Consider the following 12,412-nt stretch of genomic DNA (forward strand, 5'->3'; position numbering starts at 1 on the left):
GCACTATACAGAAGAGCACAGGGCAGCAGCTCTGCACCTCCCACCCATAACAAGGCCTTTTGTGTACTCTCTCACATGGTCCAGATGCTCTTAACCAATCAAAGAGCATAATCAGAAATCTTTCCTTTTATGGCATGCTTCAGCTCCATGTGCTGGGTGCCTCAAGGCTGGTTGCATCTGCTTTTTACCAGGGACACTGCTTACAGCTTGTTCATGAGGGAGAGTGCTAGAATAGCAAAGAAACAGTAATAACAGGCATCAGCGTTGACCACGAGGGCTGCAATCAGCAATCCACAACCATCTTCGCGTCGCTGGAGCCCTGAGGGTAACAGAGAAGAGGTACTCCACTGTCACACCTGGGCCGACAAATACTTTGGTGGATTATACCACCAGGAGAATGGAAAACAACATGTTGTATGCCGCCATATCAGTTTACATTGCAGCACTTGGTCTTTTAGCTCTCGTTCTAACTGTTCTTTTAATATGCCATTGTTTGCCTTGCAAGTGTCATTGTAGACGATCACCTTCCTCCACTAATCCCCCAGCGCCATAGGCAAATCCTCAGACATGGCCTGGGACACCTTTTGGTTCGGTTAGTTTTAGAGATGTTATTGTTAAAAGTAGATATGTTAAGATATTGTTCTTTCGATATGTTATTGTTCAAAGAAGTTATTGTTAAAAATTGGTTAGTTTTAGATATGATTACTGTTAAAAGCAGGTATTGTTAAAAATTGTTCATAACTCCCATGCGCACTTCTACCTTTTCTATACTTCCTTGTGATCTCTCTCATATCACCACCGTGGACGAAGGCTATGAAACCATAAGCGAACAAGCCATCTGTTCCCCGCAGAAACAGGACTGAGCCGCTGCGACCCCCAAAATGGTCTCCCTGCGACCACCCGGGACACACTGAACCAGACCATGATCGGGCGAAGACTTTGGGACTTGGCTTTGCTTTGACTGGGCTCTGAACTTTTCCAAGACACCCAGGGTGAAGAGGACCAAAGGGATGCTGCTGGATCCACAGGTGGCACGGGACTTGTTTATGTCAAACTTGAGTGTCCCCAACGGATACTACCTGTTGTAGTCTTTATTATTAAAAACGCAACAGCTAAGAATGGCGTTTTTAACCTGTGTTCGAAAGATATATCTTGGTTTCATATGCTTATATGCGCTATGGCAAATGTACTGCCGGAATTAGGGTTTCACGCCATTTGAACCAGGATTCTCTTCTGCCTCAGTACCAAACAAGTCAGTGTTGTGGTGTTGCCAAGATGTAATAAATTGACCAGAAGGCTTTTCTTTGGATAGGGGACCTCATTTGATAGCAGAAATAGTACAGGAAATCTCAAAAATCCTACCAATTAAGTGGGATTTACATACCCCCCTGGAGGCCACAATCCAGTGGAAAAGGAGAAAGAATGAATCAAACAATTAAGAGACAGGGAAATTGTGTCAGGATACTCGGATGAAATGGACTGATGTTTTACCTCTGGCATTATTGAGAACGGTTAGGAAGAAAGTTAGTCCATTCGAGATTCTGTATGGTAAACCTTACTCTGTAAATTTAACTGGAAATGAAATTCAGATGCACATTAAGGGCGATCAAATTTTAAGTGATTCTCTCTTGTCTATGGCAAAGGTTCTTACTTCTCTCCGGAGGTACATGCAGTTAAGATCTCCCGCACTTTTAGATTCACCTGTACATTCATTCCAGCCAGGAGATAAGTACAGCTTCGAACCTGGAAGGACGAGCCCTTGACAGAAAAATGGAGAGGACCGTATCTGGTACTACTAACAACAAATACTGCTGTGAAACTGCAGGGAATTGATTCCTGGATCCACTACACCCGAGTGAAAGGAGTACCTCGAGAGATGTGAAAAGCTGAACAAGGTCACCCTTTAAAGTTAAAAATATATAAAGATATATGAGCTGTATTAAAAGTGAATCAGTTTTAAATTTAGATTGTATTCAGGGAAAAATTGCTTTAATCTGTTTGTTAGGAATAGGGTTAATATTGTTGTTATGGTATCTGTGTAAAAATGATGTTCTCCTTAACAACCAGGGGAGAAATGTGGTGGTTAGTTTTTCTAGGTTACCTGAGCCAAACAATTAAAGGGAATCAGGAAGGATTTGGGGGTCAAAATCTTCCTTTGCAAGTAATTACGAAATCTATGAAGATAGTTAACCAGAGGGATTGTTGGGTGTGTGCCCACTTCCCTGAACATTCCAACAAGGGCTTCCCGCCAGTTGGAGTGCCTCTGAATTTTTCCTTTATGGAATTTATAAAACAGATAAGAAATGATAGTGATCAACCAAAATATGATGAAACAACAGAACAGGAATGGGAAGTCCAGAGTGTGACAGGAGATTATGATCAATGTATCCGAAGATGTAATAAGAGTAATAAATGGTGGGAGAAACCTGTACTTTATGGAAAACAGCCGATCAACTGTACTGGAGCCATTAAGGTAGGAAGTTATGAAGATTGCTGTCAGATACCTGAAATAGGTTGCAAGTGGCCAAGTAAGGAACTAAATGGGTGGCGTGTTCCAAAAGGTAGTGGATGGTGTTGGTTGTGTGAGAGCAAGGCACGAAAAGTGCTGCCTCCTAATTGGTCAGGGACATGTACTCTAGGGGCAGTAATCCCAACCATTACTGTAACAAAGAACTGAATAACATATCAAAGATCATGGCTAAGAACATTCATGAGGAGACAAAAGAGGATCAATAATCCTTTAACGGATCAACCTACTAGGTTTCATTCATTCACAAGGTGTCTGTTTCCACAGTTGGGAGTGAGTGAACTTGAAAAAGCAATAGTAACTATTTCAGCAGTTATTGAGAGAATAGGGAATAAAACCTCTGATGCCATTACAGCTTTACAAGGGGAGGTTTCAGAGACTGCTAAAATAACCACCCAGAACGGAATGGCTCTAGGTATGTTATTAGCATCTCAGGGAGGAGTAGGTACAGTAATAAATACTAGTCGCTGTGTATATGTGGATCAAAGCGGGAGAATTTCTCCCCATCTAAATGAAAGCTGGAAGCAAACTGAAATCTTACATGGGGCTCAGCAAGATGATGCCTCTTTGGGATTTGAAGAAACAGAAGCCCCCTCTCCCCGGGGCAACAGGCCTGCAAGGCGCCCCAGCCGTGCCACACCGCACACGATGTGCAGTGCAGCGGCGGCCGCCGGGCTCGGAGGGGAGGACAGGCACGGCCGGGCACACCTGAACTGTGCCCTCCCCTGCCTGCCAAGGGGCGGTACTGCTGCGCCCACGCCACATCGCAGGTGATGATTGAATGTCAAGAGACACTCAGACAGGCGTAGCCCCGGGAGGAACCCGGGGCCGCAAGTGCGTTCGAAGTGTCGATGATCAATGCGTCCTGCAATTCACATTAATTCTTGGAGCTAGCTGCTTTCTTCATTGATGCACAAGCTGAGTGATCCACTGCTAAGAGTTGTCTCTGTTTCGGTCCCCACCGAGGGAGGAGTGGACAGCATTTGCAGCCCCTGAGGGACCCCGCTCCGCTCTGCCTCCCTCCTCATGTCGACACCGGCTGCTGAGCAAGGGACAGTAGAGAGAAAGAGGGCTCGCCTTGCTGACCATACAAGAACGGGGCGGGAGGGGAAAGAAGGGCAGACCTGAACGAGAAGGGCGCCGCCCACCGCCACCGCCAGTGCTGCTGTATGGGCTCTTCTCCACTACTCTCTCAGTGGTGCGCTGGTCCCTTGTTCCCGTCCGGGGTCCGGGGGATGGGGATGACAGCTGACTGCCTTTCCCTTGCACTGCCCTGACTGCTGCCCTTTTGGTGCCCGCCAGGTCCCCCTCCCCCACGACACACCCACAGCACATGTCGAGCCACTTCCACCCGCCAGATCCAGAAGGAGTTTGAGAGGGTATGGATCGCCACAGGAGGTAAAGCAGACAAGGTTCCATCAACAGGGGATGAACTCCCTGTTACAATTCCCACCGCACTGGAAGGGGGTGAGTTGGTGTCCAAATGGGAAATTCCAGCTCCCCGTATCATCTATCCTATTCCTAGCAAGTGGAGAAAAAGAGAGTTAGAGAATTGGGCCAATCTAAAAGCACAAGGCCACGGTATTAAGAACTTCTTAAGAAAACAATAGCATCCATAACTATTGGCTTGTACGTTACCGGGGAATTCCTCACAGGAAGTAATTGACAGCAATACAGCTGCATGCCAATGTCTATCCCACCAGGGAGTATTTGGCACGCAAGCTGGGAGAAGGGGCACCGAAGGGGTGCAGGCATTGTCCTGCGGAATGGGAGACTTGCTCACATATCATCGGCTACTGCCCTGTAGTCCAGGACGTCTGGATTAAGAGACATAACATCTTGTGTGGCATGCTGCCTGAAGAGGTTAAGAGACTGGGGTGGGAGGTTTATCTAGAGCTCAGCCTTAGGGATCAGATGGTGCCACCCAGCTGTTCCTTGGCTGGGGGACCACGCCCTCCTTGAGGTCGCATTCTCCTCTAGCATGTCCGTGGCTAGAAGGAGAAAGGGTTGAAGGGCCCCAATTTATATACACTGATAGTTGGCCACTACATAAGGGCCTTACGTATGGTCTATTGGGTATATGGGATGGACTAGTCATGCAAGAAAAGATGGGGAAAGCCCCTATGGCCTAGCATCTGGGAAGCCAGCACCCAACGCTGAATTGCCATAAGGCATGTGAATGCCCATGTAACCGATTCTGCCAAAGAAACCCAATATAATGGTGAGGTAGACACTATGGTGGCTCTAAGTCTGGCCTTTGCTCCTGGAGTAGCAGCCTGCATTCACCACAGAAGTGAACATCTGGGTGGAGAGAAGGCCAGGGCCTTGGAGGGAAGGAGTTGCGAGAGGCTGCAGGCACTGTCCTGCTGAATGGGAAATGCCTGGATGAAAAGGCATAACATCTTGTACAAAATGCTGGTGAAGGAAGCAAGGGGGACAGACTGGGTGGTATTGGCAGAACAGTGTTTGAGGGAGAAGACCAACAAGCTCTTTAAGCCAGATTCGATTGTGGTAAATGGATCTCGGGCAAAGGGGGTGGACATAACAGTCTGGTTTGAAAGTTCTTTGTCATCTTTAGGGGATGCAGCAGCAGAAAAAAGTGCAGAAGTAGCAGCACCTGGAGGAGCAGGTGAGAGAACTCCTGAATGCTGACGACATGGAATTCCTGGGATTCCCAGTCAGTGCTAGAGGGAAGTGGTTTGCAGGCAATTTTGGCTTCTTAACCGACCTTGGGCTGTCTGAGAAGTGACAAAAGTGGATTGCGAGGCTCTTCATTAGAGGGGGCTCTTCTCTCCTCTCCTCTGGTGACATACTCCACACCTCTGCCAGCTTAGGTAAGGCTAGCTTTTAATGTGGCATGCAGGACTGCATGTGCCTTTTGAGAAAGTCCTTCTCAGAAGGCAACAGCAAAATTCTTCACAGAGATGGCACGAGTTACCTCAGTCATCTGAAACCATTGAATGTTGCTATTGCTGGACCTTTGGTGGTTGTTTGAGGAGGTAGGGAGACGAAGGTGTCTGCCCGCAGAAGGGCTGGGAGAGTGCGCGCTGTCATCTGGGAGGCTGTGTGTGCATGGGTGGGTGTGGGCACCATCTCTGGGATGGTGGAGCTGGAGTCTGCAGAGGCAAGCTCAGAGCTCGGAAGCGTGGGTCCAGTAGGTTGTGGGTGCGTGGGCAGTGGGCAGTGCCCAGTGACGCCAGGCTCCAATGCCGGGGGTCTGCAGGGAGCCCCCTCCCTGAGGCAGGCTGTGTGGCCGGTGCACTGCTCCCTGCTGGGCCGGGCCAAGCCAGGCACCTGGGCCAGACTCAAAGTGAGAAAGGGGTTGTCCCAGGTTGGGCGCGAGGGCTCCCCATCCTTCTCATTTGGGTCTGCCCTCCATTTTACCCCTGGCTGGCCGGCTCCCTTTCCCTCCCCCTACCTTGACCACTGTTGTTTTGGTGCCCACTGACCCCCCTCCCTGTGGCACACCCGCTTCCGTAGTGTGTGTCGAGCCACTTCCACCCACCAGCTGGCGTCAGCTGTGGTGTTGTGTTGAGGCCAGCAGTGACAGTGCAGGTGTTGTGGCAGTGGGCAGCGTAGGCATTGATCGGTGGTGAGAGGAGAAAGGAGGGAAGGGTTGCTATGCTGTTTTGTGCCAGGGTGAGAGCCGAGACAGCAACTGGGATGGGGAGCCAGCCGCTGCCGGCAGAGGGCTGTGCGAGTGCGTGAGCCAGCGAACGTTCAGGATCCGGGCCCAGGGGAAAGGTCAACCTCGTCCCCCGCCCTGCATGGCTGTCTGCAGGTGGGTACCATGCTGGTACTGCACCGTACTGCCGTGCATGTGTGTTGGAGGGCCCCTGGCTGTCCTCCCACCTCCGTGGTGGCAAACTGCAGTCACTGCACTGCTTCCCCCTCATCCTGGAAGGGGCCTTGGGCTGTCCTAGCTGCGGCAGCCTTGTCAGAGTCCAGTACTCTCTGACCAGGTTCTTTTAGATATTGCACACATGCAGAGAGTGCAGTGTTTTATATTTAAGTTTATTTTGAAGGTATTTGATGTTACACAAGATTATTTAGCAGACTGATTCAACGACGTACTGAAATCACAATACAAGTGTACACTTAGACAGTTCAATCACAATACCAATGCGATTGCCAATCACTGGTGTCTATTATATGCTCACTGTCACGACGCTGGGAGTCCCCAGGCACTGGGAAGGACTCCGTGGGTTGAAGCCAGCTCAACCCTGTTGCTCTCTTCAAAATTCCTTTGTTAGTAGTTGAGGTCTTCTCCTCTGTGTTGGGCTGAGCTATCTCAGGTACACATTTACACCTGGTCCAGTTAACAGCTATAGCTGCTTACCTAAAACAAAGGTCACCCTCCAGTGCCCTTTGTGTTGAGATAAAGTCAGTTCTCTGTGCAACAGCAAGGCTTACGAGCTGCATCCTACATTATTCCTGAACTTGATGGAGCACCTCGCCCTCTGAGCCACCTTCTTCTCCCATTGCAGGGATTATTGGTCAGTCACAGGTTGGTAGGCACTTGCCCACTGACTCTGCCTTGTCTGGGGCCTCCTCTGGGACTTGAAGTGCGAGGGGCGGGTGCGCGCCTGCCCCATCTCCATCCAATTGTGACCTCAGATCAGACATGGTGGCCCACTGAATTTAAGCATATTAGTCAGTGGAGCAAAAGAAACTAAGCAGGATTCCCTCAGTAATGGCGAGTGAAGAGGGAAGAGCCCAGTACCGAGTCCCCACCTTGGGGTGGGGTGCAGGAAATGTGGCGTACAGAAGCCCCCATCCCCGGCGCCGCTCTCGGGGGGCCCAAGTCCTTCTGATCGAGGCCCAGCCCGTGGACGGTGTGAGGCCGGTAGCAGTGCACCAGGACCGGGGCTTCTGGGAGTTGGGTTGCTTGGGAATGCAGCCCAAAGAATGTGGTAAACTCCATCTAAGGCTAAATATCAGCACGAGATCGATAGTCAACATGTACTGTAATGGAAAGTTGAAAAGGACTTTGAAGAGAGAGTTCAAGAGGGCGTGAAACCATTAAGAGGTAAATGGGTGGGGTCTGCGCAGTCCGCCCAGAGGATTCAACCCAGCAGGCTTGGTCGGCTGGCTCGGGTCTCAGCAGATCCCCGCCTCTGCCTCCCCTCCCACCCCTTGCGGGGGCAGGCCAGGGAACACCACCCAGCCAGCTGCCGGCCCCGTCGGGTGCATTTCCCCCGTGGCGGTGTGCCGCGACCGGCTCTGGGTCAGCTGGGAAGGCCCAGTGGGCAGGTGGCTTGCCACCACGTGGCAGTGAGTGTTACAGCCCCCAGGCAGCAGCTCTCGTCAAATCCCGGGGCCAAGGGAGAGGACCACCACCATGCCTTCCCCCGTGGCGGCTTCCCAGAAGCTGTCGCTGGCAGCACCACCGCTTTTCTCCCCACCCCTGCTCGCAGCTGAGGTGGGATCCCAAGGCGGAGGCACAGCCAAGGGCACACCACCAGCCTGTCTGGCCCTTTCCATCGGGAAGGTGGAGCACGAGTGTCCATGCTAGGACCCGAAAGATGGTGAACTATGCCTGGGCAGGGCGAAGCCAGAGGAAACTCTGGTGGAGGTCCGTAGCGGTCCTGACGTGCAAATCGGTCGTCCGACCCGGGTATAGGGGCGAAAGACTAATCGAACCATCTAGTAGCTGGTCCCCTCCAAAGTTTCCCTCGGAATAGCTGGCGCTTGCGGGCGGCAGTTTTACCCAGTGAAGCGAATGATTAGAGGTCTTGGGGCTGGAACGATCTCTACCTATTCTCAAACTTTCAATGGGTAAGACGCCTGGCTCGCTGGCGTGGAGCCAGGCCGTGGAATGCGAGTGCTTAGTGGGCCACTTTTGGTAAGCAGAACTGGCGCTGCGGGATGAACTGCACGCCGGGTTAAGGCACCCGATGCTGATGCTCATCAGACCCCAGAAAAGGTGTTGGTTGATAGAGACAGCAGGACGGTGGCCATGGAAGTCAGAACCCGCTAAGGAGTGTGTAACAACCCACCTGCCGAATCAACTAGCCCTGAAAATGGATGGCGCTGGAGCGTCGGGCCCCTACCTGGCCGTCGCCAGCAATGCGAAGCTGCGTGGGCTACGCCACGACGAGTAAGAGGGCCGCTGCGGTGCGCCTTGAAGCCTGGGGCGCAGGCCCAGGTGGAGCCACCGCAGGTGCAGATCTTGGTGGTAGTACTATTGTCCAAAAAAGCGGATTCGTTGCCCACTGTACAATAAGCCAATAATTACACGCTCAGGAGAGACATTTGCTTCTTTATTTCAGAGTTGCGCAAGCCTGGGTGCTCGGTGGTTTCCCACAAATCAAGCACACCCCCACAGCTTTTCAAGTAGCATTTATACAAACAACTTGCAAGGTTTGCAACTTTCCCTTTTACACTGATGGGTTAGTGATTTACATAAAATTATAATTTTGCTGACACACCATTTTACTACTACGCAGGCTCAGGGGAGGGGGTCTTCACCTGGGCACGGGTCTTTTGGACCTGTGGGCCTGATTTTTTGTATCATAAAGAGGACAGTTCAGTTAGGGATACATGGACCTCCAATTCTTTTGCCAAATTGGCAATACAAACCTAGAAATAAAACATTTGGATTTAATGTTTCTTTTAGGGCTTTAGCAGTTCTAGGATGCCCTTGATTAAAGAATGCTTCTTTTCAGAAAATAGAGAGGTTATCCTAATCTGCCTAGTTTAAACAGTATGAACATTCTTTCTGAGCACCCAGGGTTGTCTTGTAACAGTAGCAAATATTCAAACGAGAGCTTTGAAGGCCCAAGTGGAGCAGGGTTCCATGTGAACAGCAGCTCAACATGGGTCAGTCGGTCCTAAGCGATAGGCGAGCGCCGTTCTGAAGGGACGGGCGGTGGCATCCATTGCCTTCAGCCGATCGAAAGGGAGTCGGGTTCAGATCCCCAAATCCAGAGTGGCGGAGAGGGGCGCTGCAAGGCGTCCAGTGCAGTAACACAACCGATTTCGGAGAAGCCGGCGGGAGCCCCGAGGAGAGTTCTCTTTTCTTTGTGAAGGGGCGGGCGCCCTGGAATGGGTTTGCCCCAAGAGAGGTGCCCGTACCTTGGAAAGCGGTCACGGTTCCAGTGGTGTCTGGTGAGCTCTCACTGGCCCGTGAAAATCTGGGGGAGAAGGTGTAAATCTTGCACTGGGCCATACCCATATCGGCAGCAGGTCTCCAAGGTGACCAGCCTCTGGCATGTTGGAACAATGTAGGTAAGGGAAGTCGGCAAGCCAGATCGGTAACTTCGGGATAAGGATTGGTTCTAAAGGCTGGGTCGGTCGGGCTGGGGCGTGAAGCACGGCTGGGTGCATGCCGTGGCTGGACGAGGCGCTGTGCACCTGACTGGTGCCCCCCACCCCCCAGGTGGGTGGGGGTGGTGGCGGCAACTCTGGATGCACAGCAGGCCCTACCCGTGGATCGCCCCAGCTGTGGCAGGCACTGCCCGCCCCCTCCCTCCACTCCCAGCCGCCCCCCCCCCCACACCTATTCACAGGGGCTGGGGGTGTCCCGATGCACACACAGCTGCCGGTGATGGGGCAGGGGGAGCCAGGGTCCCCGGGCCGGCACCCCGCCTCAGCCGGTGCCTAGCAGCCGACTTAGAACTGGTGCGGACCAGGGGAATCTGACTGTTTAATTAAAACAAAGCATTGCAAAGGCTTGCAGTGGGTGTTGACACGATGTGATTTCTGCCCAGTGCTCTGAATGTCAAAGTGAAGAAATTCAATGAAGCGCGGGTAAACGGCGGGAGTAACTATGACTCTCTTAAGACGGGACCATAGTTACTAACTGGGCTTAGCTGCAGAGGCTACACCTCCTCGTGGTCCCGCTGGATGCCCGTCTCTGGGTAACCAAGTTAGCCTCTGCCCCAGTGTGATCGTGGAATTATAGTTACTTCCTACCCTACCGATCGACTTCACCGACCGCTCGGTAGTATCCTCGAGGTGAAACTAAATTGATTTGACCACGATCTATATATTCGTGTGTCCAGAGCCCTTCGCCTAAGGGTGATACAAAGGCACACCAGTTGAACTTGGGGGCTGGTTCTTCTGGTTGTATCTCGAACCCCCGTAGACAATATGTACAGCCCAATAAAATCATGGGCTGTTAATTTCGTCTCGGTGGCCACTCAGACTGGGGAGTTTCCCCATGAGGCCGTGAGTGTTACTCCGGCAGTAATAACAACTGATGAGATGGCCTACCGTTTACCAAATTTGACTTTCTATAACTCGGATTATGTCGGTTGGGGAGGGATTTATCCCGAACCACCATATGATTGCATAAAAGATCTGCCGGAGGTTTATGAGGTGCTGGCACCTATCGGATCGCCTCCTATGACCGGTACCGAAGAGGTGCCGGAGGAGGACGTGGTAGATAGTGTGCCGACATCTCCCTCTGGGCTCGCAATCTCTGTTCCAAATTGTAACAAGTCCCATTCTTGACACCAGGGGGGAAGCGATTGGTGTGAGTATGCCAATCGTGAAAGTCCCGGATGAACATCCATCATGTCCATGCTGCGGTGTCAAGACGGGAAGAATGGCGGCACTAATTGACCATCTCCGAAGAGCCCACGGTCGGCGACGAATTCTGTTTGTGTGCTCCCAATGTGGGAGAACGAATGAGAAACATCATAGTATAGCCTGCCACTTCCCAAGATGCCAGGGGGCTCCAGTTGAATGTGAAGAGGAAGGCCAGGGGGCCCCAGTGGCTTCCTGTGTGAAGAATGCAACCGAGAGTTTAAGACCAAAAGCGGCCTCTCTCAGCACAAAAGGCTTGTGCACCCACTGCTTAGGAATAAGCAAAGGATTGAGGCGTCTCGTCCGAAGGGAAAAGGAATTCGAGGTAAGCATAAGAGCTGTTGGACGGAAGAGGAGACGGTTCTACTGATAGAGTTGGAGAAGAAATATAAGAACGAACGCTTTGTGAATAAGCTGATCGGGGAGCATTTGCCCACGAAAACGGCGAAGCAGATCAGCGATAAGAGACGCCAGCTTGCGGCAGGTGCTAAGACATCGGCATCGCCAAGGAAAGCAGAACATCGGCGTGAAGGGGACGAACCGGTTGAGAAGGAAAGGATTGAAGTGGTAAAGACGGAATATAGGAAGATTATTGCGGAGAGAATACGAGTTGGAACCCTCTCCCCCAGTCTGAAGATCGCTTTTGAGGAGGTCCTGGAGGGTACCAAAGACGCCCAGAAGGTCATCAAAGGATCAACGGAGGAATGGCTGGCACAGCTGGCGGGACATGCCGCAGTAGCCAAATTGAAACAGCTGAGAAAGCACCAGGCTGGACCCACGCCCAAGAAGGTGGAGAGAAAGTGGATGAAGATCAGGGCGGTGAAGCAGGGCCAATACCTGAGATACCAGCGGCTCTTCGAGATGGATCGTAAGAAGCTGGCTGGTATCATTTTGGATAACATCGAAGCACTTAAGTGCCCCCTTCCAATGGATGAACTTTATAACTCATTCAGAAAGAAGTGGGAGGGAGGTGGCCCCTTTTTCAGTCTGGGTGCGTTCTACAGTGCAGGGGCAGCGGATAATTCTGCTTTTAAGAAGATGATTTCCCCAGCGGAAGTCCGGAAGAACATGGCCGAGATGAATAAAAACTCGGCCCCCGGGCCTGATGGCTTAAGCCTGAGGGATATCCTGAAGAAGGACCCTCAGGGGAGTCAACTAGCTGACTTGTTCAATCTGTGGCTTTTGGCCGAGAAGATCCCTGATGACATCAAGGAGTGCAGAACAATCTTGCTGCCCAAATCCGCGGATCCTGGGAAGATAGGGGATATTAACAACTGGCGACCCATTACCATCGGGTCGACTATCCTGCGATTGTTTTCCCGGATCTTAACAACACGGCTACGGAAAGCATGT

At 51.6% G+C, this 12,412-nt stretch overlaps 1 non-coding gene across 1 annotated transcript; it reads right to left on the reverse strand.

Moving 5' to 3' along the window:
* Nucleotides 1–3,316: 3,316 nt before the first annotated feature.
* LOC135327079 (5.8S ribosomal RNA) lies at nt 3,317–3,469 on the reverse strand. The gene has a single exon (XR_010387153.1). It is a non-coding gene; the product is annotated as a 5.8S ribosomal RNA (ribosomal RNA).
* Nucleotides 3,470–12,412: the final 8,943 nt, after the last annotated feature.

Source organism: Dromaius novaehollandiae, unplaced genomic scaffold (genome assembly GCF_036370855.1).
Source record: "Dromaius novaehollandiae isolate bDroNov1 unplaced genomic scaffold, bDroNov1.hap1 HAP1_SCAFFOLD_45, whole genome shotgun sequence".
NCBI lineage: Eukaryota > Metazoa > Chordata > Aves > Casuariiformes > Dromaiidae > Dromaius > Dromaius novaehollandiae.